The sequence below is a fragment of the Nipponia nippon genome, unplaced genomic scaffold (genome assembly GCF_047370975.1).
Source record: "Nipponia nippon isolate SJK-2023a ecotype South Korea unplaced genomic scaffold, ASM4737097v1 scaffold_3, whole genome shotgun sequence".
In the NCBI taxonomy this organism is placed as follows: domain Eukaryota; kingdom Metazoa; phylum Chordata; class Aves; order Pelecaniformes; family Threskiornithidae; genus Nipponia; species Nipponia nippon.
This window is the reverse complement of record NW_028262347.1, coordinates 50,020-73,906: the sequence shown is the minus strand read 5'-3', so window position 1 is coordinate 73,906 and position 23,887 is coordinate 50,020. Positions and strand designations below refer to the sequence as shown.

The following is a 23,887-nucleotide window of genomic DNA, read 5'->3' as shown; positions in this document are numbered from 1 at the left end:
ACCACCAGCAGAACAACACCTTTTCAAACCTTTCCCTTTTCCATTGCTCTTACTCTCTTTCCAATGCTAGCACCAAAGGATCTGAGGGAGCCAAATTTATCCCGCACTTCTTCTGCCATGCAGGGTGTGAAGGTAAAGTGAAAAACATATCCGCATGCAGGACTTCATCCCACTTTCCTTCCCGTCCTAAAAATAACAGCAATTGCAACAAAGTATACGAGCAATTGCAACAATGTATAATGGCAATTCAAAGTTCCACTAGCCGGCCACTTTCCTCCATCCCCCAGGTTTTACACTGGCCACCACCGATTACAACGTTTGGTTAGATCAGCTTGCTTTGCAGCTCCTCCCGGGGTCCTGCTGTTTGCTCCCAATTGTGTAAAATGCACCCGAGAGGAGATTTCTCTAAGGTCGTTTCCCCTTTAGAAGTTGCAGTTCCCATTTTAAACGCAAGACACAAAACAATTTAAACCAAGCTTTTCACACCGCCACCACACAATTACAAACACTTAGGGCCACAAACACACAAAAGCACCCAGTTACAGCCGCGACCCTATTCAGCATTCAAATTCGCAGATCAGACAAACTCCCCAGCCTCGGTTTCTGGAAGGAGACCTATCCTTCAGTTTGGATCCAAGGGTCCTTTCCCTTTGCCCCAGGGATTCAGCCCAATCCTGCGCAGCTTTCGCTAGGACTGACGGGCAGGCAACAGAAAACAACGCTGAAAGAATGCCTTTACCTTATTGCCGGTCCTGGCTCAGAGCTCTTCGGTCCGGGGATTGGAGGTTCTCCCTGAGAATCCCTCGGTGCCAGAGGGAGGTCCCACAGTCCCTCGGATCCATCGATGTTCAAGAGCAGGGTCCCACCTGGGGTGCCAAAATCTGTTACCGGAAAGCGGCGAAATAATTCACTCTCTAAAACTTAATTTTGGCGTTTTAGAAAGCGGGTATTCTTTATCGTGGTGCTGGACAGCACTGGGGATCATTCCACCATGAGGGCTACAACAGCTTGATAAACCTTCAGTAATTACATACTATGAAATCATACACATTCATAGGATTTCCGAGAATTTGTTTACATAAACATGAGATTTTCTGGAACTTATTAACCTATGTAAATGTCCAATCCGCATGTGTACTTGTCCTCCATAGTGGTCTTCAGGTGATCTTTGGGGTCTTCAGATGAAAGCTCGTAGTCGTCTTCACTGTGTTCGCTGACTGACCTTTACTTCTGCGCAAACTCAGTTCTGGGATCACGTATATGATGTCCTTCAAGGTCAGTTTGTTCTCATCTGATGGTCATTTTGCACCTTTCTTACTTTATGGTTTCACACATCTGCTCTCCCAAGGCCTAGCTGTCTGAAGGGGATTATTCAGGAGCTTCTTATCTTACAAGTGTCCTAACTATTCACAAAGGTTTACCTTTGTTTGGTTACATCTGTTGCACAATGATTCTAACGACTTGAAGTGATAGCTTCTATCTATATTTGCAGGTATCAAGACCACCAACATCCACCGCAGGGCTGGTACATGTAAACCACAGCGCGGTAGAGCTGCGTAGCGCATGAGAGACAGAGGTTATGTGCCTAGGAAGCCTTGTCTCGTAAGAGCTGAAAGACACCCACATTTCCTCTTAGGTAGAGGACAGCCAAGCGACCGGAGTTACAGAAGAGGAAGGGAGGAGAGAAGGAGAAAGAAGCATCTGAACTGGTCAATTCTGCCGGCAGTGCTGAGAGCGAGAGCTGCGGTGAGTGCCAGGCCCTCCCTGCCGCTCCCCTGGCCCCCTCTCTTTTGCACGCTGCTGTGATCCGTAGCGGTCTGCGAGTACAAGGTACGTCCGCGATGCGTGTCCGCGTTTTTCCTAAGGCGCTTGTAGCATGGACTTCAAAGTTAACGTCAAGAATGCGCCAGCTCTCTTTCCTTCTGTAGTTTTTCTAGGAACTATTTTAACGCAGATCCTAAAAGGAAAAGAAGGTCTGCGCTGGAGCGTGTTCTGCCTGTGCAAAGCCGACTTCCCTCCGTTTATTTTCCCTTCCTGAAAGCGCAATCTTCTGTTTCTGTGCGCTTACTAGGAAATGATATCGGGAAAATAGTTGCGTCCTAAAAGAGGAAAGACACCGTTTGTAAGAGTTCAGGCGTTCAGAAGAAACAGGCTTTGTTTTCGTCATAGAAGCTGTGTGCTTTTTCAGTCAATAAGTTTTGAAAATATCTTAGAGTAGTACTTGAAAAGCTTACTGAGATACTAGCGTCCGTACTAAAAGCGATCCAGGTCCAAGGAGAGACGTGGACAAAAGAGGAGGAATCGGCGTCGCTTTCCCGAGAAGCATTGCCAGCCTTGTAAGTAGCGACAGCGAGTCCTGACGTGGTTTCGGTGAGTTACTGCTTCGGCAGCGTCCTTTTTCCTTAACCTACAGCGTGTGGTTTCTTTCTTCAGTTGGAAAGAGATTTTCCGGAATGGAAATCTTTCTCATTCAAAGAAGTTGTGTATTATGAACTCCCCATCAGAGTGGGGATCTTCAGAGATGATGCGCTTGGCAGTAGAAGTCAGCAGCAGCGAGACTTTCCGCTCTCTTAAAAAAAAAAAAAAGAAAAAAACAAACAAACAAAAAAACCCCGTCAGTTTGCTTCCAAAGACCCGAGCACAGCACGTCTTCCGGAAGTTGATGGCATCGCTGGTTCTCAGTTGCAACAGCCGAGATGTCATCAACACGCGTTCCTCTGCGTGCTTCGGTGCAGCCAAAAGCGTTAGCAAATCTGCCAGTCCTTTTTGGTAGCCTTAGGCATTGCAGCCCCGGCGACTGGATTCCGCCCGCAAAGTAAAACCGTATGGGGGATCTCTTCTCTCACTGATTTTTCTACCCTAGATGTAACTTTAGGAAAAAAAAAAAAAAAAAGTTAAAATTGTCTATGCAAACTGCCTTGCGTTGTTTCAACTGTAACTGCCAACTAGCTGTGGCGTAGAATTGCTTAGGTGTATTTGAGCCGTTAGGTATTTGTTCTAAACGTTGACCAGGTTAGGCAACTGAACGTTACGGGTTTTTTCCCCCCCCCCCGCTCGTTTGACGGAGTGCTCTGAAGTACTTTCTTTCTGTCTGGCTTTCAAGGGTGCGTTTCCCTGGCAGTTCAGTAGCATCTCTCTCGGGCAGCGCGGCTGGCCAGATGTCGCTCCTAATGACGTAAGGCGCAAAAAACCCCTGGTCAAATGATAACTGCGTATCTTGGAGACAGATAATCTGCTGGTATCGATTCACAGCTGTGCAAGTTAAATTAACGCAAAAGGAAAATCCAGCCCTTCTCCAGTAGAAGTATTTTTATTGGATGTCTGTAAGCACACGCACAGCTTTTTTAGTATGAAGCGAATTGCTGCGATTTGTCCTCTGGTTTTCCTTTTACCCTCGAAAGCGTTACGCTTCGCTTCCAGCTTTATCGACCGAGCCAGCAAGATGTGCAGCAGCAGTGCAAGGACTTGTACTCATTTCAGCTGGGTTAGAGTGAAATTTCTTCTTAGTAACTGGTATAGTGCTGTGTTTTGGATTTAGGATGAGAATAATGCTGATAACACAGTGATGTCTTGTTTGTTGCTGAGTAGTGTTTATACTGGTCAAGGACTTTTCAGGTTCCCATGCTCTGCCAGGTGCACAAGAAGCTGGGAGGGGGCACGGCCAGGACAGCTGACCTTGAGTCAGAGGGACTGCGACCTGTGGATGAGTCAACGCGGGAGCAGGACACCCCGAAGCATCCGTGGATGTGGTAAGCCCATGCCAGAGCAGGTATGTCTCGAAGCGTCTGTGGCCATGGTTATGTCTGTGCCGAAGCAGGTATACCTCTGAAGGGATTGTGGCTGAAGGAGAAGGCCACGCTGGAGAAAGTACCCCTCGAAGCACCGGTGGCTGTGGATGAGTCCGCGCTGCAGCAGGTACACCTGGAAGCATTGGTGGCTGTGCATGAGCTCATGCTGGAGCACCTCAAGGTGTGTGGGCATGGGTAAGGCCATGTTGGAGTAGGTTTACTTCTGAAGAGGACATGGCTGTGGGTAAGGCCATGCTGGAGCCAGTATATCTCGGAAAGCATTGTGGCCTGTGGAGAAGGCCACGCTGGAACAGGTGCACCTCTAAGTGACTGTGGAGAAGTCTGTGCCGCAGCAGGTATACTCCTGGAGAGACTGGCTCGTAGATAAGGCTCCACTTGAAGCGGGTAAACCCCTAAGGGACTGCAGCCCTTGGATAAGTCCAAGCCAGCGCGGGAATGGAGGGGGAGCACGGCAGAGCAGAGCCTGAGCGAGAGGTGCATCACCGTCCCCTGGCAGGCTCCCCCCGCGGCGTGGGGCAGCCGCCGGCTTGCGGGACAGGGGCTGGGGGGGGCTGCAACCGTTTGGGTGGGCTGCCCCCATTTTATTTCTCTGGCGGAGCTCCCCTTTTCAGGGGGCGCCTACATATGTAAACGGCATTATTAAAGTAGCGAGCTGCCGGTCGGGGCTGTTTTCCTTGGTTTGTGCCTTTTTTGGGGGGGTGATGAAAAAGTGTTGGAGGGGCCTGGGGGGTGATGATGTCATTTGGGGCACCCCAACGTCCCTGGGGGCGGGGGCGTGATGATGAAACAGAGGAGCAGGTGAGTGGGGGATGGAGGTGTCACGGGGAGGTTTCCCCCCAGAGAAGGAGGGGGTCACAGCCCCAAAATGCCTGAAAATTCATTAAAAACATTAAAAACTGTAAGTACAGGTGTGAGGCATTGCAGTAGAGAAAAATCTCTCGCCTTTATATATATATATATATAAAAAAATAATATTCGCTTATATATATATATATATATATATAAAAGGATTTCAAAATACAAACCTGTATCTGCTATATTATATAAAGGGTTTTAGACTATTGAAAAATCTAAATGGAGATAGATAGGGTTTTAAAATAAAAAAGAACTTGTCTATATGTTAAGAAATAGAGGAGTTTAAAATGCAAAAAGAGATGATGGATATGAAGGAATTTAAAATAGAAAAAAGTCTGGATATGTAGAGCTCTCTACGCTTACCGTGTGTCACCGAGTAAAAGGTTCTATGGAAGTGTAAACAGATAACTAAGACTAAACAGACAGAATTGTAAGTAGATATCTAAGTCTAAAGAGAGAAGTCTAAGATACCAAAGTGTCAAAATATCCAAGTCTAAACAGCCAGCTCATCTAAATAGATGTTCTATAGAATACGAAGTGTAAATAGACACAGACGTGTAAGTAGAGATGATATCTAAGCCTAAATCTATGAAAGTGTAAATAGGCACGTACGTGTCAATAGATATAACATATCAGTGTAAACAGGTAATATGCATCAAAGGTTTCTGTTGCCTGAATATGTGTATGTGTAACTAGCTACCTAAGTGTAAATGTCTATGCTACAGAAGGTTTATAAAATGCAAAGAAACCCTGTTTATAGAAAGGATTTAAAAACTCGACCTCCCCTCGAATCTCTCTTGCAGGTATAAAAGCACTTCCCAAAGCTGTCCCTTCCCCCTTTTCCCATCCCGCTTTGGGGCCAGTTTCCCCCAAACGGGGACTTTCCCCTGCAGGGCCACGCAATTTGGAGGGGGGGAGCAACACAGTTTGGGGCTCCCAGGAAAGCCAAATCCGCCTGGATTTGTGCAGCTGGAAAGCAAACACTGCCGCCCCCATGTTAATGCAGAAAACCAAAACCAAAAATGACCCATTGTTATGATGTGGAAAAGTGCTGGAAAACCCCAGAACTGAATATTTTGGAAAGCAGAAACCCCCAAGTTTTGTATGATGTCAAAGCAAAAAAAAAAAACAAACAAAACCCACAAACAACCAAAACAAAAAACAACCAAAAAACAAACCAAACCCCACCAAAAAACACTGCTTAATTTTGGCAAAAATTGGGGTGAAATGTTGGCAGTTCGAGGAGCATTGCTGGGAATTATCTGGAGTGGATTTGTTCTCTGGCGTGGATTCGTTCTCTGGCGTGGATTCCTTCTCCGGAGCGGAATATCCGTTGCGGCTTATCCCAGGTGAGTTATCTGCTGTGGATTATGCCGGGCGGACCCCCTGGTGTAGGTCATCCCCACCCGTGTCCCCCCGTGCACCTTTCTACCCACACACAGCCGCTGTCCGTCCGTGTCCGTCTCCTGCCCCCCGTCCTCCTCTGCCTGTCTCTGCGCCCTCCCAAGTGCTCTCCACCCAAATGTCCCCCCACACAAGGTTTTTCCCCCCATGCGGGTTTTTTTTTTCCCCGTGACGTGCCCCCCGCGTCCCCTGTCCTCCAGTCTCGTGCCTCCGCTCCCCTGCTCCCCCCCTCCCATAGCCCCTTTGCTTCTGGACCCCTGGGGCGCTGCCTGCACCCCCCATCTGCCCATTTCCCCCACCCAAACTCCGACATCCCCCACCCGCTCCCTCTGTTGTCCGAAAGGCGGATCCTTTGCCCGGTGTGCAACGGCCCAATAACCACCCACTCAGGAGAGACATTGATCACTTATTTCAGGTCTGCGCAAAGCTGGGTGCTTGGCGATTTCCCACAAGTCAGGCACACCCTCACACAAACCGGCAGTGTATTTGTCAGGTTACAAGATCGGTATAAACCTGCCTAAATTTACACTTATCGGTTGGTGATTAACATTTCATACACTATTGGTTTGCTGTACTTAAATTAGCCTCGCTTGCTATGTAAATTAGCAGGCGTGCTCCTTTCAGGTCGGGGGGCAAGTCTTTTCGGTCCTGAATTGAGTCGGCGGTCACGATCTCCCCTCGCCATGTTTACCTTTCACCCACTTTCTGCAGTTTGATCAAACTTCACGCTTCTCTGGCCACCGTCCAGTCTTTGGTACCGAGATGCTCCCTTTTATCGGTCTGTGAGCTCTTCCTCAAGGCTGGAGCCGTTAGTTGTCCACAGTTTGTTACTTACACAAACACTTTCATCTCTTTGAGCTCCCTCCCAAATTCCGTTCCCAAGGCACAAGCAGTTAGTAGTTTTGCTAATTGGAAAATTACTGTTTCTGACATCATTTCCCCCTTTTGAGACTTGTCTAAGGGTATTCCTTAGATAAGTCATTTTTATGCCGGATTGCTGGCCAAGCAACACCTACAGGTGCATTGTAGAAGTACATACAGACATACAAAAGCTAACAGGATTATTATTAATAATGCCAGTAATCTCTTGATCCATAGGTTTAAATCAGGGAACCAGGAAGTTAACCATCCCCAAGTCTCTTTGAATCCTAAAGGTGCATCATCTTTTTGAATTTCATGTTAGATTTTAGTTTGTTGCCAAATTTCATTTAAATCAGTAGAGATTTGCCCACTTTGATGCACATATACACAACAACCAGTATTGATCACTGCACACACCCCTCCTTGAGAAGCCAATAGCATATCCAATGCCATTCTATTTTGGGTGGCTTCCCCAATCTCTGACGCTTCCCTTGCAAGGCTTTGATAGCATCAGCTGTCGCATTCTCTATGTTTTCAATAAGTGCTGAAATAGTCACTATTGCTTTTTCCAGTTCTCTAACTCCTAACCAAGGGAGAAACCACCCGACAAATGAATGGAAGGCAGCTGGTCGATCAGTTAATGTATCGTCACTTCTTTGGTACCTTTTCATATATGTTCTTACCCATAGCCGTGTGTTCATTTCATTCATTATGGTAATATTAGGGACAACCGCACGTAGGGTGCAAGTCCCAGACCAACTGGGCGGCAAGACTTCCCGTGCCTTCTTTCCACATGGCCAAAACCGGCCGCTGCCTTCGGAACGTTCCCACAACCGTTCTGTCGTGTCTTTCCTTGTGACTGCACTGGCCGCTCACAGCACGGGTAACGCTCTACCGACGTGTTACCAGGTGACCTGGTCTTATTTGTTGTCATACACTTAACACATCTCGTACATTCCAGGTTTGAAAATCACTTTTTTTTTCCTTGTGAATTTCGGTTTTACCCACAAATTATTCCAGGACTTATTGAAGGGAATTGGTATTCTGACTGAAGGTACTCCCTTATTGCCATGCTCTGGGAAATGGGTACACACCCAGCAACTTGTTCAATTAGCTATTTTCATAGCTTTTTCAACCATTTCCAGGTGGAGATTATGACTCCAAGCATCAGAGCATCCCTCCTGGTTCCCTTTGGGTACCTGACTCAGGAAAGGGAAAAAAAAGTAACCACCGTATTTCTCTTGTTGGGCTTTAGAAAAGTAGTGTACCTGTATAAAAACCATAGAAACATGGTTCCTAAAAGACAATACAAGAAAATTTTTCCTTGTACACTCTAAATGTAAAACTGATTCAATATCAGTCCAAGTGCAGTTCATTTGTCTCTGCATAATTTTAACTTCAAAGGTTGTACTTGTTCAACTCTCTACATCTTTGGAGGGGCCGCTTTTACTCGGGTGTAGTGAATCCAGGTATCAATCCCCTGACGTTTCACGGCAGTGTTTGTAGTTAAAGGTACAAGGTCAGGTCCCTTCCACTTTTCTGTCAATGGCTCCTCTTTCCAGGTCTGCAGACACACCTGAGCTCCTGGCTTAAACGGGCATACAGCTGAATCCAAAGGCACAGGAGTTCTCAGCTGGACGTGCCTATGGAGAGAAGTGAGAACCCTTGCCACAGGCAAGAGAGAGTCATTTGACACTTGGTCACCCTTAAGGTGCATCTGAGTTCCTTTCCCTGTTAAATTTACCGTGTAAAGTTTCCCATACAAAATTTCAAATAGACTAATTCTTTCTCTAACTTCAGGGGTTATTCTAATTCTTAATAACGCTAGAGGCAAAACTTCTATCCATTTCATCTGGGTTTCCTGACACAATTTTCCAATCTGCCTCTCTGTTGTCTGATTCATCCTTTCTACTTTTCCACTGGACCGGGGTCTCCATGGAGTATGTAAATCCCACTTAAGTTGTAAAAATCTTGACACCCCTTGAACCACTTCTGCAACAAAATGAGGCCCTTGATCTGAAGAAAACCCTCCTGGTACCCCAAATCTTGGTATAATTTCCTTTAACAAAGTTTTTACCGCTTCTCTTGCCTTGTTGGTGCGACATGGGAAAGCTTCAGGCCATCCTGAAAAAGTATCAACAATTACTAATAAATACTTATATCCATTACAATTACGTAATTCAGAAAAATCAATTTGCCAATATTCCCCAGGCATGAAACATCTTTTTACCTCTCTGGGAGGGGGTGTCCTTTGGATCTTAGGGTTATTTTTGACACAAACCGCGCGTTGTTGTGTGACACTTTTAGCAATCAACATCATGTTGATTCCTACAGCCTACCTCTTACTGTTTCAATTAAAGCTTCAGTTCCCATATGTGTGCTCTTACGTGTTCGTTCCATTAGTTCCTTCATTATCTGTGGAGTTACAACACATTGTCCGACTGGAGTCACCCACCATCCTTCGGCAGTCTTAATGCATTTCAATAGTTCAGCCAACTTGTCTTCTTTTTCTGTATATTTAGGAGTGTCAGTTTTTAAGATTCTTTCTGGAACTACGGTTGTCACTGTTGCTGATAGAGCAACTCTTTTTCACAGCCTCATCTGCTTTTTGATTTCCTTTAATTACATCAGTTTGACCAGACTGATGTGCTTTGCAGTGTATTACTGCTATTTCTTTAGGTTTATTAAGTGCCTCAAGTAATTTCATAATCTCTTTGCTGTATTTTATTGGGTTTTCTTGTGATGATAACAGTCCTCTTTCTTTCCAAATTGCACCATGTGCATGTATTACTCCAAAAGCATATTTTGAATCAGTATAGGTATTAGCCTGCTTTCCTTCTGATAATTCCAGAGCTTGAGTTAAAGTGACTAATTCAGCCTTCTGAGCAGGTGTATTCACTGGCAGTGGTCTTGCTTCTATTTCTTCTTCTACAGTAACAACAGCATACTCAGCCCTCCGTTCCCCTTTCACAGCGAAGCTGCTTCCATCAGAGAACAGCTCCCAGTTGGGATTCTGCAAGGGAGTATCCTTCAGGTCTGAACGACTAGAGTACACCTGTTCGATGGTTTGTGGACAATCATATGACAATTCCTCCCTTTCACGTACAGGTAACAGCGATGCCAGATTCAGGGCACTGGACACTTTCATTGCTATATATTCTTGTTCGAGCAATATTGCTTGGTCTTGTACCATTCTGCTCGGGGATAGCCAATGATGTCCTTTCTGCTCCAGCACCGCTGCAACAGCATGTGCCACATAAACAGTTATTTTCTGTCCCAAAGTCAATTTTCATGCCTCTTGTATTGGCAACACAGCAGCTGCTACTGCTCTCAGACACCCTGGCCATCCAGAATTTACTTTATCCAATTGTTTTGAAAAGTAAGCTACTGGTCTTTTCGTCTCCCAAAGTTTGTACAAGCACTCCCAGTGCCTGATGTTTGATAAATTCAGGAGACCTAAAGCACTCATGAGAGCGATTTTTATTTCATCAAATCCTTTCTGGCGTTCTGGAGTCCATTCCAATAGCTCTCCTGGTCCCTTAACAGCTTCATACAAAGGTTTAGCCATTAACCCCAAATTAGGTATCCACAGGTGACACCATCCAGCCATTCCTAGAAATCCCCTGAGTTCTCTTTTCGATGGGGGGAGGGCGATTTGGCAGATCGCCTCTTTTCTCTCAACTCCCAGTTTCCTTTTTCCTTGGGATATCTCTAATCCAAGATAAATTACATTTTTCTGCATAATCTGTGCTTTCTTTTGTGGCATTCTGTATCCTGCCAACCCCAGACACTTCAATAGATTAACAGTTGCCTCTTTACATTCTTCAGCTGTGTCTGCCCCCAACAAGATACCATCTACGTATTGTAACCAGGGAGCGGTAGGCTTCTGACCTTGCTATTGTTCCAGTTCTTTTGCCAATGCATTACCAAAGATTGTAGGATTATTCTTGAGTCCCTGAGGAAGCACTGTCCGGCAGAACTGCACTTTGCGTCCCATTGCAGGGCTCTCCCATTCAAAGGCAAACAGCTTCCCACTTTGTTCGTCCAATGGAATGCAAAAGAAAGCATCTTTTAAGTCCAACACTGTAAAATAAACATTTGAATCAACTATCGTTGTCAGCAGAGTGTAGGGATTAGGCACCACCGGGTGTACAGCAATCACTATTTGATTAATAGCTCTTAGATATTGTACTAATCGATATCCCTATGAATGTGGCTTTTTATCAGGCAAAATCAGGGTATTATATTCAGATTGACACTCTCAACAGTCCATATTTTAGAAAATTAATTAATTATAGGCTCCAGTCCAACCCGAGCTTCCAATTTCATGGAATATTGTTCTCGTCTTACTGGCCTCGCTCCCAGTTTCAATTCCACTTTTACCGGTTCTGCCAATTTGGCTCTTCCAGGTTTCTCAGTTGCCCATTCAAAGGGAACCGCTGCATTCATGATTTCAGAGGGCGCTTCAATTTGTTCTTCCTTATTTTCAGCATTCTTCGTTTCTGACAATTCCTGTAACATATATGCTTGTGCCTCCCAGGCGTTATTTTGTGGAATATGCAATTGAACTTTATTCTCATGAAAAAGTTATCTGTGCTCCCAATTTATTCAATAAATCCCTTCCCATCAGAGGTAGGGGACATTCTGGCATATACAAAAATTCATGTGTAAGTGCTTTGTTTCCAATTTCACACTTAATCGGTTGAAAGAAAGTTCTAATCTCTCGTTTTCCCGTGGCACCAATTACTGACATAGAGAATTTACTCAGGTCCTTTACAACTGTTTAATAGAGAATATATTGCTCCTATGTCAACTAAAAATTTAACCGTCTGATTCGCCAGCTGAACTGAAACCAGGGGATCAGCTGGGGAGACCTTAATGTTTTCCCCCGGTGCCCTTCCTTCATTCTCTGAATCCTCTGACGCCATAAGGTGGGCATTTCTTACCCAATCCTGCTCCTCTAGCCCCTTTGGGCTCGGGCGTTCATTCTTCCAGCGTCCCTCCTGTTTACAGGCTGCACGGTGCTTTGGCCCCACCAGGGTTAGGTTTTGTGACCCTCTTCCCGGCCTCGTCCCCCTCTTACTCTACTTCCACCCCTACCTTTCCTTCTACTATTATTCCCATTTATTGCTGCTGCCAGCGAAGATGCTTGCAACTTCATTCTATTCTGTTTCTCTTTTCTTTCTCTCTCATCCCAGTTATTGACATACCCCTGTCCCCATCGACTTTCCGTAACAGTCTCTTTATATCCTGCACCGACTGCCCAATAAACACCATACTGAACATCCTCCCATTTGCTTCATCATCCGGATTCAAATCCATCCATTTTCTAGCAGTTTCACACAGCCTCTCATAGAAAGCAGAAGGGTCTTCATTTTTACTCTGAACCACCTGATACAACTTTGCAAGATTTTTGGGTCTAGGTACCCCCTGCTTTACCCCATACAAAATTAACTGCTGATACCTTTTGATCATCAGTCTGTCCGCACTAATATTCTGATCCCAATCTGGTTCTTGTATTGGCATAAAATGACCCGGACCGCCCCTGGTATTTAACCTCATATTGTCCTCTGGAGCTTTTCCTAACACCATTCTCTTCTCCTCAGGGAGAAATAAAGTATTAAGCAACACCTGCATATCTTTCCAATCCGGGTTATGATTTTCAATTATCAATTTAAAGGACCGATACATTTTTTCCGGATTTTCCCGATATGACCCAGCAGACTCCTTCCAATTCATTAACTCTGAGGCTGAAAAAGGTACTGTCACAGAGACAGGCGTTCCGTCCGGTCCTACCGTCTGGCGCAACGGAGCCCGAATTACGGGGTTCTGCTGCGCCCGACTTCTGCCCACAATGGGACTCACGTCCTTCGCTGCTTCTCTCCCTGCCAACAACACTGTCCCCTTCCCTTCCCGGGGACACCATCAGCTGCGCATCCTCTTCTCCAGCTTCCACTTTCAAACACCTTTTCCCAATGCTAGAAGCAGAACAACACCGAGGCAATTTATTTTTATACTCCGTCATCAAGACATTTGAATCAGATACCAACAATTTGCATTTTCTTGTTGTCTTATAATCATTTCTTAAAGAAAAGAACAAATCCACGTATTTCATCCCATTTATCCTGCCTTCTACAAAATAACGAGCTGCAAAGTAGTATTATAATTCAGAGTTCTCATATCCGGCCATTTTTCCCCATCATCCAATTTATACATCGGCCACCATTGACTGCAGTATTCTTTTAACTTTCTTTTACTTAGGGGATCCCCACCAAACTTATTCCGGTATTGCAGGATGTATCCTAACAGAGAGCAAAGGGGAGGTTCAGCAGACTTTCCTGCCCCTTGTCCCGCTCCCATATTTTTACCCAAAAAGAATGGTCTTATCCCCTTTTTCAGGCACTCCAGTCATCACTGTCAAGCGTTCACGAATAACTCGTACTTTTACCGTTTATACAGCTCCCCTTACAGTGTCTCTAATTTACGCGCTGCACCTTTGAGTCGCTTGCCCGCTCCGGACAGGGAGAGCACTCGCAGAGTCCCTGAACAAACAGGTCGGCGCACGCTGGAATCTGAAGAACAGCTTCTCCCCTCTGGTGGCTGGCGAGTCGCTCCGGGCAAGGCTTCACGGCTGTCCCATCGCGGTCGCCAAAACTCTTGTCCGAAAGGCGGATCCTTTGCCCAGTGTGCAACGGCCCAATAACCACCCACTCAGGAGAGACACTGATCACTTATTTCAGGTCTGCGCAAAGCTGGGTGCTTGGCGATTTCCCACAAGTCAGGCACACCCTCACACAAAACGGCAGTGTATTTGTCAGGTTACAAGATCGGTATAAACCTGCCTAAATTTACACTTATCGGCTGGTGATTAACATTTCATACACTATTGGTTTGCTGTACTTAAATTAGCCTCGCTTGCTATGTAAATTAGCAGGCGTGCTCCTTTCAGGTCGGGGGGCAAGTCTTTTCGGTCCTGAATTGAGTCGGCGGTCACGATCTCCCCTCGCCACATTCTACCTTTCACCCACTTTCTGCAGTTTGATCAAACTTCACGCTTCTCTGGCCACCGTCCAGTCTGGTACCGAGATGCTCCCTTTTATCGGTCTGTGAGCTCTTCCTCAAGGCTGGAGCCGTTAGTTGTCCACAGTTTGTTACTTACACAAACACTTTCATCTCTTTGAGCTCCCTCCCAAATTCCGTTCCCAAGGCACAAGCAGTTAGCAGTTTTGCTAATTGGAAAATGACTGTTTCCGCAAGACACCACCTGCACCCTGCTCCCATCCCACTCTCCCTGCCCCTGTGTTTTGGATTTGTGCTGGAAAAAGTGTTGATAACACACGCAGGGATGTTTTAGTCACCGAGCAGCACGTGCACAGACTCAAGGCCCTTTCTGCTCCTCACCCTGCCCCACCGGCGAGCAGGCGGGGGCACAGAAAGCTGGGAGGGGAGGGGGCTGGGACAGCGGACCCCGGCCGACCAAGGGGACATCCCACACCGTGTGCGTCACGTCCAGCCATAAAATGAGGGGGGAGGCTGGCGGGGGGCTGCGGCTCAGGGACTGGCGGAGCATCAGTCGCTTGGTGGTGAGCAATTGTTTTCAGTTGTATCGCTTGTCTGCATTGGCTTTTGTTTTTCTCTTAGATTTTTAGTTTTCCTCTTTTCTGTAATGGTGGTTGTGGTTGTTCAACTGTTTTTATCTCAATCCGTGAATTTTCTCACTTTTACCCTTCTGGTTCTGATCTTTTTATTTTTTTTACTAAAATCTCTCCAGGGTCTGTTGACTCGCTGGTGTCACTCTCCCACCCCTGATGCCACATGCAGATGAATCCAGCACTCCCGGGGGCTTTTTCTGGGGGCAAAAAAGCCGAGGCAAGGCAAAGGTATTGACCAGGTTCCCTGTGCTGCGTCCCCCGGCTGGGTGCTGGGGTGGGGGGCGCGGAGAGAAAGGGCCAGCAGCCGCTGCAAGCTGTCAAGTGCAGAGGACTGAAATGCTCGAGCCGCTTGGGTGCTTTTTGGTGGCGAGGCGGTGGCTGTGGCTGCGTGGGCTGTGAGTGGGAGCAGGGGCAGAGAAGGGCGAGGCTTGTGACACCCCCCGCCCCCCGGTAAGGCGGCGGCGGCGGCGGCTGCGGGCGGCCCCAGGCGGGCCGGGGGTCGAGTCCTTTCTCCCCGCGGGGCGCGGTCGGAGCGCCGGGCTTGGTGTGGTGCTGCCGCCTGGCGGCCAAAAGCGGGTACTGCAGGGCGGGAGCCGCGCAGGGGCGGTGGCGTCCCCGTGGTCGCCGGTGCCGGTGGCCGGTAACGGGCATGCGACAGCGCGGTGCCCGCGGGGTGCTGCCGCCGCACCCGTTGCTGCCTCCCGGTAAGGAAGCGCCGCTCTCGCCGCACGGGAGGCGCTTGCCGCTGCTAGCACTGCCGCGCCTGCCTCCGCTGCAGCCCCGCCCCGCCGAATGCCCCGGTCCTGGTGTGGAGCGGCCCCGCCCCTAGCGCCGGGCCCCGCCCCTGGATGCCCCCGGGCAGGGGAAGGGCACCACCCCTAGCGACAGGCCCCGCCCCTGGAGACCACGCCTGCGCACTGTGTTGGGGTGGAGCTTAGCCGCGGGGGGGGGGCGGAGCCTAGCGGTGGTAAGGCGGAGCTTTGTCGTGTGAGGGCGGAGCTTCACCGGCGCATGCGTGCTGTCTTGGGGGCGGAGCCTTGCCGCGGGGGGGTGGTGCTTTGCTCTGAAGGGCGGGGCTTTGCCGCGGGTGGGCGGAGCTTGCCGTGTGAGGGCGGAGCTTAACCAGCGCATGCGCGCTGTCTTGGGGCGGAGCTTTGCCGTGGGGGCGGAGCTTTGATGAGAAAGGCGGAGCTTTGCCGCGCATGCGCGCGGCCTCGGGGGTGGAGCTTTGCTGCGGGGGGGCGGAGCCTTGCCAGGTAGAGGGCGGAGCTTTGCCGGGTGAGGGCGGAGCTTGACCAGCGCATGCGCGATGCGTCGGGGAGGGAGCCTTGCCGCGGGGGGGCGGAGCTTTGCCGGGTGAGGGCGGAGCTTCATCGGCACATGCGCGATGAGTTGGGGACGGAGCTTTGCTGCGGGGGGGGCGGAGCTTTGCCGTGGGAGGGCGGAGGTTTGCTGTGAAGGGCGGAGCTTATTCTGCGCATGCGCGCTGTCTCAGGGGAGGAGCTTCGATGCGGGGGGCGGAGCTTTGCCATGGGAGGGTGGAGCTTTGCCGAGGGGGGCGGAGCTTCACCGGCGCATGCGTGCTGTGTGCAGGGCAGAGCTTTGCTGCAGAGGGCGGGGTTTCTCGCTGGGGGGGCGGAGCTTCGCCAGCGCATGCGAGGTGCATCGGGGGCGGGCATCGCGCCGTGGGTGGAGCTTCCCCCCGCGGAGGGGCCAGCGGGAGCCCGGGGCGGAGCGGAGCGGTCGTTGGGCTGCGGCTGCACAGAGCACACAAAAGCTTAAAAAACCAAACCCCCCCGGCAAAAAAATAACTCGTCCAAACCACCAAAATGGCCGACACAGTCCTCCCGGATCACAGAGAAGGTCGTCCAGACCATAGAGATAAGACAGAAAGTCATCCCAGATTCGAAAGACTGTCCTTCAGACCATCGAGATGCAAGCGGAAGTCCTCCCGGAGTATAGGGCAGCTCCGCATACCATGGAGATGACACGGAAAGTCCACACAGACCATCGAGAAGGTCCTCCAGACCATAGAGAGGAGACAGAAAGTCATCCCAGATTCTAAAGACTGTCCTTCAGACCATCGAGATGCAAGCGGAAGTCCTCCCGGAGTATAGGGTGGCTCCGCAGACCATGGAGATGACACCGAAAGTCCACCCAGACCATCGAGAAGGCCCTCCAGAGCATAGAGGTGAAACGAGAAGTCCCCTGGATGATACAGAAGGTCGTCCAGCCCACAGAGATTAAACTGGAATTCCTCCCAGACCATGCGCGGTGCGTCGCGGGCGGGCATCGCGCGGTGGGCGCAGCTTCCCCCCGCGGAGGGGCCAGCGTGAGCCCGGGGCGGAGCGGAGCGGTCGTTGGGCTGCGGCTGCAGGCAGGGAGGAGGTGAGCGGGGAAGCCCCGAGGAGGGCGGCGGTGCCTGGGGGGGAGCGGCCGGGCCGGCGGGAGGCACGGAGCGGGGAGGGTTCGGTGCCGTGTGGGAGCCGGGCGGGCGGGGCTTCCCGGGGCCGGGCGGCGGGGGGGCGCGCCGGGTCGGGGCCGGTGGCGAGATCAGCCCGGAGTCGGGCGGGGGCCGCGCCGGTCCGGAGCCGGGCGGTGGGGGGGGGCGCCGCGCCGAGCCGCGCCGCTCCGGGGCGGGGGGGTGCCGCGCCGAGCCGCGCCGCTCCGGGGCTGGGCGCCGGGGGGCCGCCGCGCCGAGCTGAGCCGCACTGGTTCGATGCTGGGCGGGCGCCGCGCCGGTGCGGGCCGGGCGGCGGAGAGGCGCCGCACCGAGCCGCGCCGGGGCTGGGCGGCGGGGGAGCGCCGAGCCGCGCCGGGGTTGGGCAGCGGGGGAGCGCCGCGCCGAGCCGCGCCGCTCCGGGGCCGGGCGGGCGCCGCGCCGCGCCGCTCCGGGGCCGGGTGGCGGGGGGGCGCCGCGCCGCGTCGGCGCCGGGCGGGGGCGGGCAGCCGGAGGTGTTGGCGGGGGCTGCCCGGAGCCGCGCTGGGGGCTCGGCGGGGCTTCCACGTGCGGCGGCGGCGGGGGGAACGGTGTCCCCGCAGGGTCCCAAAGCACGGAGGGTTGCGTCCCCTGGCATCCGGGGCTTTTGGTCGGCCACGTTGGTTCCCCGGGGCATGCCGGGAGGTGTAGTTTCTAGGGCCGTGGCTGCCGGGCAAACCGCTTCCTTTTTTGCCTCCTCCTTTCCCAGCGTCACCTTCTGCGTCCCGGGAAGAAAATCCCGCGTGGGTGATTCCGCTCGGCGCTCAGGTAATCGCGTGTCTGGGGCTGCGGGAGCGGGGAGAAACCCTTGCCGGGTCGAGGACGCTCCAGGGGCGCCACATCAAAGCCAGAGGAAAGGCAAAGCCGCTGCCCGTGCAGAAAAGCCGATGACAAATTGCAGCTGAGAGAGCGCGCCGCGTTCCTGCGGTGCTCCCTTGGCAGTTTCGGCTGTTTGCCTTCCGGGCAAAAGAACAGACTTTCCTCTCGGAGAAATGAAGAGCTGCCTGTTCCCTTCTTTAGGGTCCGGTGTTTCTCTTCTGGTCGGTCGTGCTACTTTGATGGGCGAGCTGGAAATAGCCTGTTGTTTTGATACGCAGAACTAAATTGTTAGTAACATGCGGTGTCAGTAGAGTTCATTTTGGAGCACCTAGGTGCCAGTGGAAACGTAAGGAATGAAACGCGATGGAAACCGATCTTTAAACTTTAGTTTTCCTTGGTTTTTCTTTGCCATCAGTGCGTTGATGGCACGGTGGCCTGTGGCTCGGTGCACGTTCTGTTCCGTGGAGCCTTCGGTCTAGGACTTTGAAGTAACAAAGTTTGTCCTTCCAGAAAAGGGCTAGTCGCTCCTAGGATTGAGGTGTGGGCTTGGAGAGTCTCTTAAGCACGTGCCTAGAATTAAAGCCGAATTTCACTTCCTGTTGCTGCTGTTTGTCTTCACTTTCATTCCTTTCGCCACGGCTCCATCGTGAGCGGGAGCTCTGAATCATCCCTTTTTTTCAGTCTCGCACACGTTTTTTTACCCAAGGAGGTGCTACGTTTAGAAGTTAAGGAGTTTTCTCACAAACGCGTCGGTCGATGCAATTGCGTTGTGATTGTTAAAACCCCCAAAATAACACCGGTCTTACAGATCTGGCCTATTTCTTCTGAACACAGATTCGTCGCGTGCAAATCGGGATACAGATCGTCTGCGCTTCCTGCTCTGTGGAGGACACTGTGCTGAGACAGGGGTGAGCTCCCAAAGGGAAAAAAATACAAGGTCATGGGGTTTTTTTGTTTGTATTTGGGGGCGGGGGGGGTGTATTTAAAGGAAAAAAAAGAAAAAAAAAGAGTGGAATGTTGACTGGTGGCAGCCTGCAGAGCTTTTTTGCTGCCCGGCCTCTCCTTTTCCTCTCTTGAAGTCCTCTTTTGTGGCTGTAATTGTCGTTTGGAGAAGTTCGGAAGAGCAGTTCAGGGACTTGCCTGGGCCCGTGTGCTAGTAATACCAGGAAGGGAAACGCTTGAACCGGTAGCAAAGAAGTTGGCTCCAAGTAGAGGTTCTGAAGGAAGAACAACGATAACAGGAAGCAAATAGCAAGTTACCAAAAAATGGGCGCGTGTCAAACGCCTCCGAGTTTTATTGCCGAATGTTGTTTGGCACTATGTTCCAAACGGCTGTTTTTTCCTTTGCTCGGCTGTAGCCTTCGCAAGACTTCACAAAACCGGGCAGCTTGGGACTCCTCCCCAGCTTTATGCTACAGGTTTTTTTTCCTCTCTCAGCAGAGTGTCAGCTGCCGCCGTTTCACCGTGGTCGCCCTTTCTTCTGCCGTGAAAGCGCAAGACGGACGGAAAGGCTGCGTAGCGGTCTGCGAGTACAAGGTGCGTCCGCGATGCGTGTCCGCGTTTTTCCTAAGGCGCTTGTAGCATGGACTTCAAAGTTAACGTCAAGAATGCGCCAGCTCTCCTTCCTTCTGTAGTTTTTCTAGGAACTATTTTAGCGCAGATCCTAAAAGGAAAAGAAGGTCTGCGCTGGAGCGTGTTCTGCCTGTGCAAAGCCGACTTCCCTCCGTTTATTTTGCCTTCCTGAAAGCGCAATCTTCTGTTTCTGTGCGCTTACTAGGAAATGATATCGGGAAAATAGTTGCGTCCTAAAAGAGGAAAGACGCCGTTTGTAAGAGTTCAGGCGTTCAGAAGAAACAGGCTTTGTTTTCGTCATAGAAGCTGTGTGCTTTTTCAGTCAATAAGTTTTGAAAATATCTTAGAGTAGTACTTGAAAAGCTTACTGAGATACTAGCGTCCGTACTAAAAGCGATCCAGGTCCAAGGAGAGACGTGGACAAAAGAGGAGGAATCGGCCTCGAAAATTCGTGTGTGTGATTAAAAACATTCAAAACTGTAAATACGGGTGTGAGGCATTGCAGTAGAGAAAAATCTCTCGCCTTTATATATATTATATATATAGAAAAATAATATTCATATGTATATATACAGAGTTAATATATATATATATATATATATAAAGAAGGATTTCCAAATACAAACCTATATCTGCTGTATTATATAAATGATTCAAAAATATTTTTCTGTCTTTTTCCGTTTTTTCCGTCTCCATTTTAGTTCACCGATGCGGGTTTTTAAATCACTTCCTGATGTTCTTAATCGCTGCTTCCTTTAAGCACTCTCCTGTCTCCTTTTGTCCTCTTTGCTGCCTTTATTCCCCTGTATTTATGTTTTAATTCTTTCTTGTCTTTCCTTAGGGCCCTCGTTTTTTGAATTTTCCTTCTCCGTCCCTTTAGTTTGCTGTCCTGTTTTTTAATTTTCCCATTTATTTCCCTAATCCCTGTTGCTTTTTCAGTGTTCTATGTTGACTTTTCCCCTTGGGGTTTAGTTGGGTTTAATTGTTTCTTCTCTTCCCTTAGTGCCCTCGCTTTCTAAATTTTCCTTCTCCGAGGGAGCTCCCTGTCGCTATTGATTAAGTTTTTCCTTATTTCTTCCATCGCCCTTGCTGTTCAAAGCCTCCTGCTTTCGGCTGGCAGAGAGTTAAGGTTCTTCCTAGTAGCTGGCACAGTGCTGCGGTTTGGATTTAGGAGGAGAACAATGTTGGTAACGCACTGATGTTTTTGTTTGTCGCTAAGTAGCGCTTACACCGCTCAAGGACCTTTCAGCTTCCCGTGCTCTGCCCGGTGCGCCAGAAGCTGGGAGGCGCCACAGCCAGCTCAGCTGACCCGCACCGGCCGAAGCGCTATTCCCTCCCGTGTGACGTCACGCTCGGTAGGGAAACGGGGGGTCGTTGGCCAGGAGTCAGCGATCGCTGCTCGGGGACGTGCTTGGCATCGGTCGGCGAGTGGTGAGCACCTGTAGAGTGAATCGCTTGCTTTGTATACTGTTATTGGTTTATTATTATTACTACTAGTACTATTACTACTATTCTGTTGTCTTTTCCTTCAATTGTTAAACTGTTCTTCCTTTAAGCCACGAGTGTTCTGACTTCCACCCTTCCAATTTTCTCCCCCGTAGCGGCTGTGTGGTGCTTAGCTGCTGGCTGGGGTTAAACCACGACAAAAGCTTCTGTCTACTTGTATTCCGTTTGCCGTTTCCCTTTTTTAATTCTTCCTTGTCTCTATTAGTACCTTTGCTTTTTCAATTGTCTTCCTACGTCTCTCTTTTAGTTCACTGTCCCCGGTTTTCATTTTTTTCTCTTTGTTGCCCTAATTCCCGTCATTATTGAAGTTTTTTGCTTTTATCCCGTTCCCTGTCTTTAGTTTTCAAGGAGTTGTTCTCTTTCCTTAGGGTCCTCCCTTTTAACAGCCTCGGAGGGGGCGTAGCTTCCCGCTGAGGAGCGGCTGGAGGAGGCGAGGTGGTTGTCAGCCGGGTCGTCATTTAATAGTAAAGTATGAAATGGCATGTTGGTTAATCATTTCCCGTTTGGTTTTGTGGGAGCTGTGCTGGCTGCCTTGAGAATCGGCTGAGAAGTTGAGGTGAGCTGGGTGGTAGAGGGGAGGCACACGGGGCTGGCTATTTCACCCGAGCGCCACGGGAACTTTGTGTCTCCTGGCATCCTAGGCGCACCGAGCGACAGCCGCAGCATCTTTCTTGAGAACAGGCGTGGAGCAGGGGAGCAGAGCGGTACGGTGCTTTTGAGGAGGAGGGTGTCGCAGAAGCGGTTGGCAGTAACCAGACCGATGCTGAATACCAGCACTGTGTTTTAGTTTGTTAGTGTGCTGTGGGTTTTTGGGTTGGGAGGTTTTGGGGTTTTTTGGTTTTTTTTGAGATGATGAAGAGGAACTGAGTGAGTGCAGGAATGTTCTAGTTAGGTGTGTGGTGGTTTTCTTTTTTTCTTTTTTGAGGGTGGATTCAGATCCCTGGCCCTCTGAAAGCTCAGTTGCGGGGTGAGGGCTGAGGAGGTATCAAGGATAGGAATTGCAGGGAGGGGTTATAAAGTTGGTGTCGGGGAGAGGCCTGTCCAGGAGCAGTCTCCTTTGGGAAGGGAAAAGGACCGGGTTACTGTTCTTAGCACGCTGCTGACGTTGGCTGGGCAGGGCGGTTCCATCCTGTGTCTGTGTGTTCTGCTTTTGCGTAGTCTGTCTTCTGTGTCTCGTACCCTGGCTTTCTCGGGTCTCGATGTTTCCGTAGCTCTTGGTGATCATGGGGCCCCTCGGTAAGCCTCCCGAGGGTCTCGAACGCGTCGCCTCATCGGCATGGCGTTTCTTGAGCCCTGCTTATCTTGCCGTCGTAGCTTAAAGCGCGGACGTGTCCGGGAAGCGTCGCGTTACAGATGTTTCTGAGGGATCGTCTGTTGTGTGCTTTTTCAGTCAGTAAGTTTTGAAAATATCTTAGAGTAGTACTTGAAAAGCTTACTGAGATACTGGCACCCATACTAAAAGCGATCCAGGTCCAAGGAGAGATGTGGACAAAAGAGGAGGAATCGGCGTCGCTTTCCCGAGAAGCATTGCCAGCCTTGTAAGTAGCGACAGCGAGTCCTGACGTGGTTTCGGTGAGTTACTGCTTCGGCAGCGTCCTTTTTCCTTAACCTACAGCGTGTGGTTTCTTACTTCAGTTGGAAAGAGATTTTCCAGAATGGAAGTCTTTCTCATTCAAAGAAGTTGTGTTTTATGAACTCCCCATCAGAGTGGGGATCTTCAGAGATGATGCGCTTGGCAGTAGAAGTCAGCAGCAGCGAGACTTTCCGCTCTCTTAAAAAAAAAAAAAGAAAAAAAAAAAAAAAAAAGAAAGAAAAGTCCGTTTGCTTCCAAAGACCCGAGCACAGCATGTCTTCCGGAAGTTGATGGCATCGCTGGTTCTCAGTTGCAACAGCCGAGATGTCATCAACACGCGTTCCTCTGCGTGCTTCGGTGCAGCCAAAAGCGTTAGCAAATCTGCCGGTCCTTTTTGGTAGCCTTAGGCATTGCAGCCCCGGGGATTGGATTCCGCCCGCAAAGTAAAACCGTATGAGGGATCTCTTCTCTCACTGATTTTTCTACCCTAGATGTAACTTTAGGAAAAAAAAAAAAGTTAAAATTGTCTATACAAACTGCCTTGCATTGTTTCACCTGCAACTGCCAACTAGCTGTGGTGTTGTTTCAACTTTAACTGCCAACTAGCTGTGGCGTACAATTGCTTAGGTGTATTTGAGCCGTTAGGTATTTGTTCTAAATGTTGACCAGGAGACGCAACTGAACGTTACGGGTTCCCCCCCCCCCCGCCCCCCGCTCGTTTGACGGAGTGCTCTGAAGTACTTTCTTTCTGTCTGGCTTTCAAGGGTGCGTTTCCCTGGCAGTTCAGTAGCATCTCTCTCGGGCAGCGCGGCTGGCCAGATGTCGCTCCTAATGACGTAAGGCGCAAAAAACCCCTGGTCAAATGATAACTGCGTATCTTGGAGACAGATAATCTGCTGGTATCGATTCACAGCTGTGCAAGTTAAATTAACGCCAAAGGAAAATCCAGCCCTTCTCCAGTAGAAGTATTTTTATTGGATGTCTGTAAGCACACGCACAGCTTTTTTAGTAGGAAGCGAATTGCTGCGATTTGTCCTCTGGTTTTCCTTTTACCCTCGAAAGCGTTACGCTTCGCTTCCAGCTTTATCGACCGAGCCAGCAAGATGCGCAGGAGCGCGAGGGCCGTAGCTGTTGTGGCGGATCTGTAAGCGTAGATTCTGATTGCGGTACGCCCTTGTCCTGCAGCCTCGCAGGGTTGTCTCCCTGCAGCCGTGCCGTAAGGAAGGGGTGAGACGTTTTCCAACGCCGGCAAGAGCGTGTACTTTTACGCGAAGAACGTGTTTGGAATCGTACCGGTTAGTCTTCATGCTGATTGGAAGCGTTCAGGTCGCTCTAGCTTTTAAAGGACGTCTTGTGT

General features: G+C 49.8%; 1 long non-coding RNA gene across 1 annotated transcript; it reads left to right on the top strand.

Annotated features, from left to right (window-relative positions):
• The first annotated feature begins 3,999 nt into the window (after positions 1-3,999).
• On the top strand, positions 4,000-13,502 carry LOC148054425 (uncharacterized). The gene is made up of 3 exons (XR_015706713.1): positions 4,000-4,283; positions 5,902-6,013; positions 13,389-13,502. It is a non-coding gene; the product is annotated as an uncharacterized LOC148054425 (long non-coding RNA).
• Positions 13,503-23,887: the final 10,385 nt, after the last annotated feature.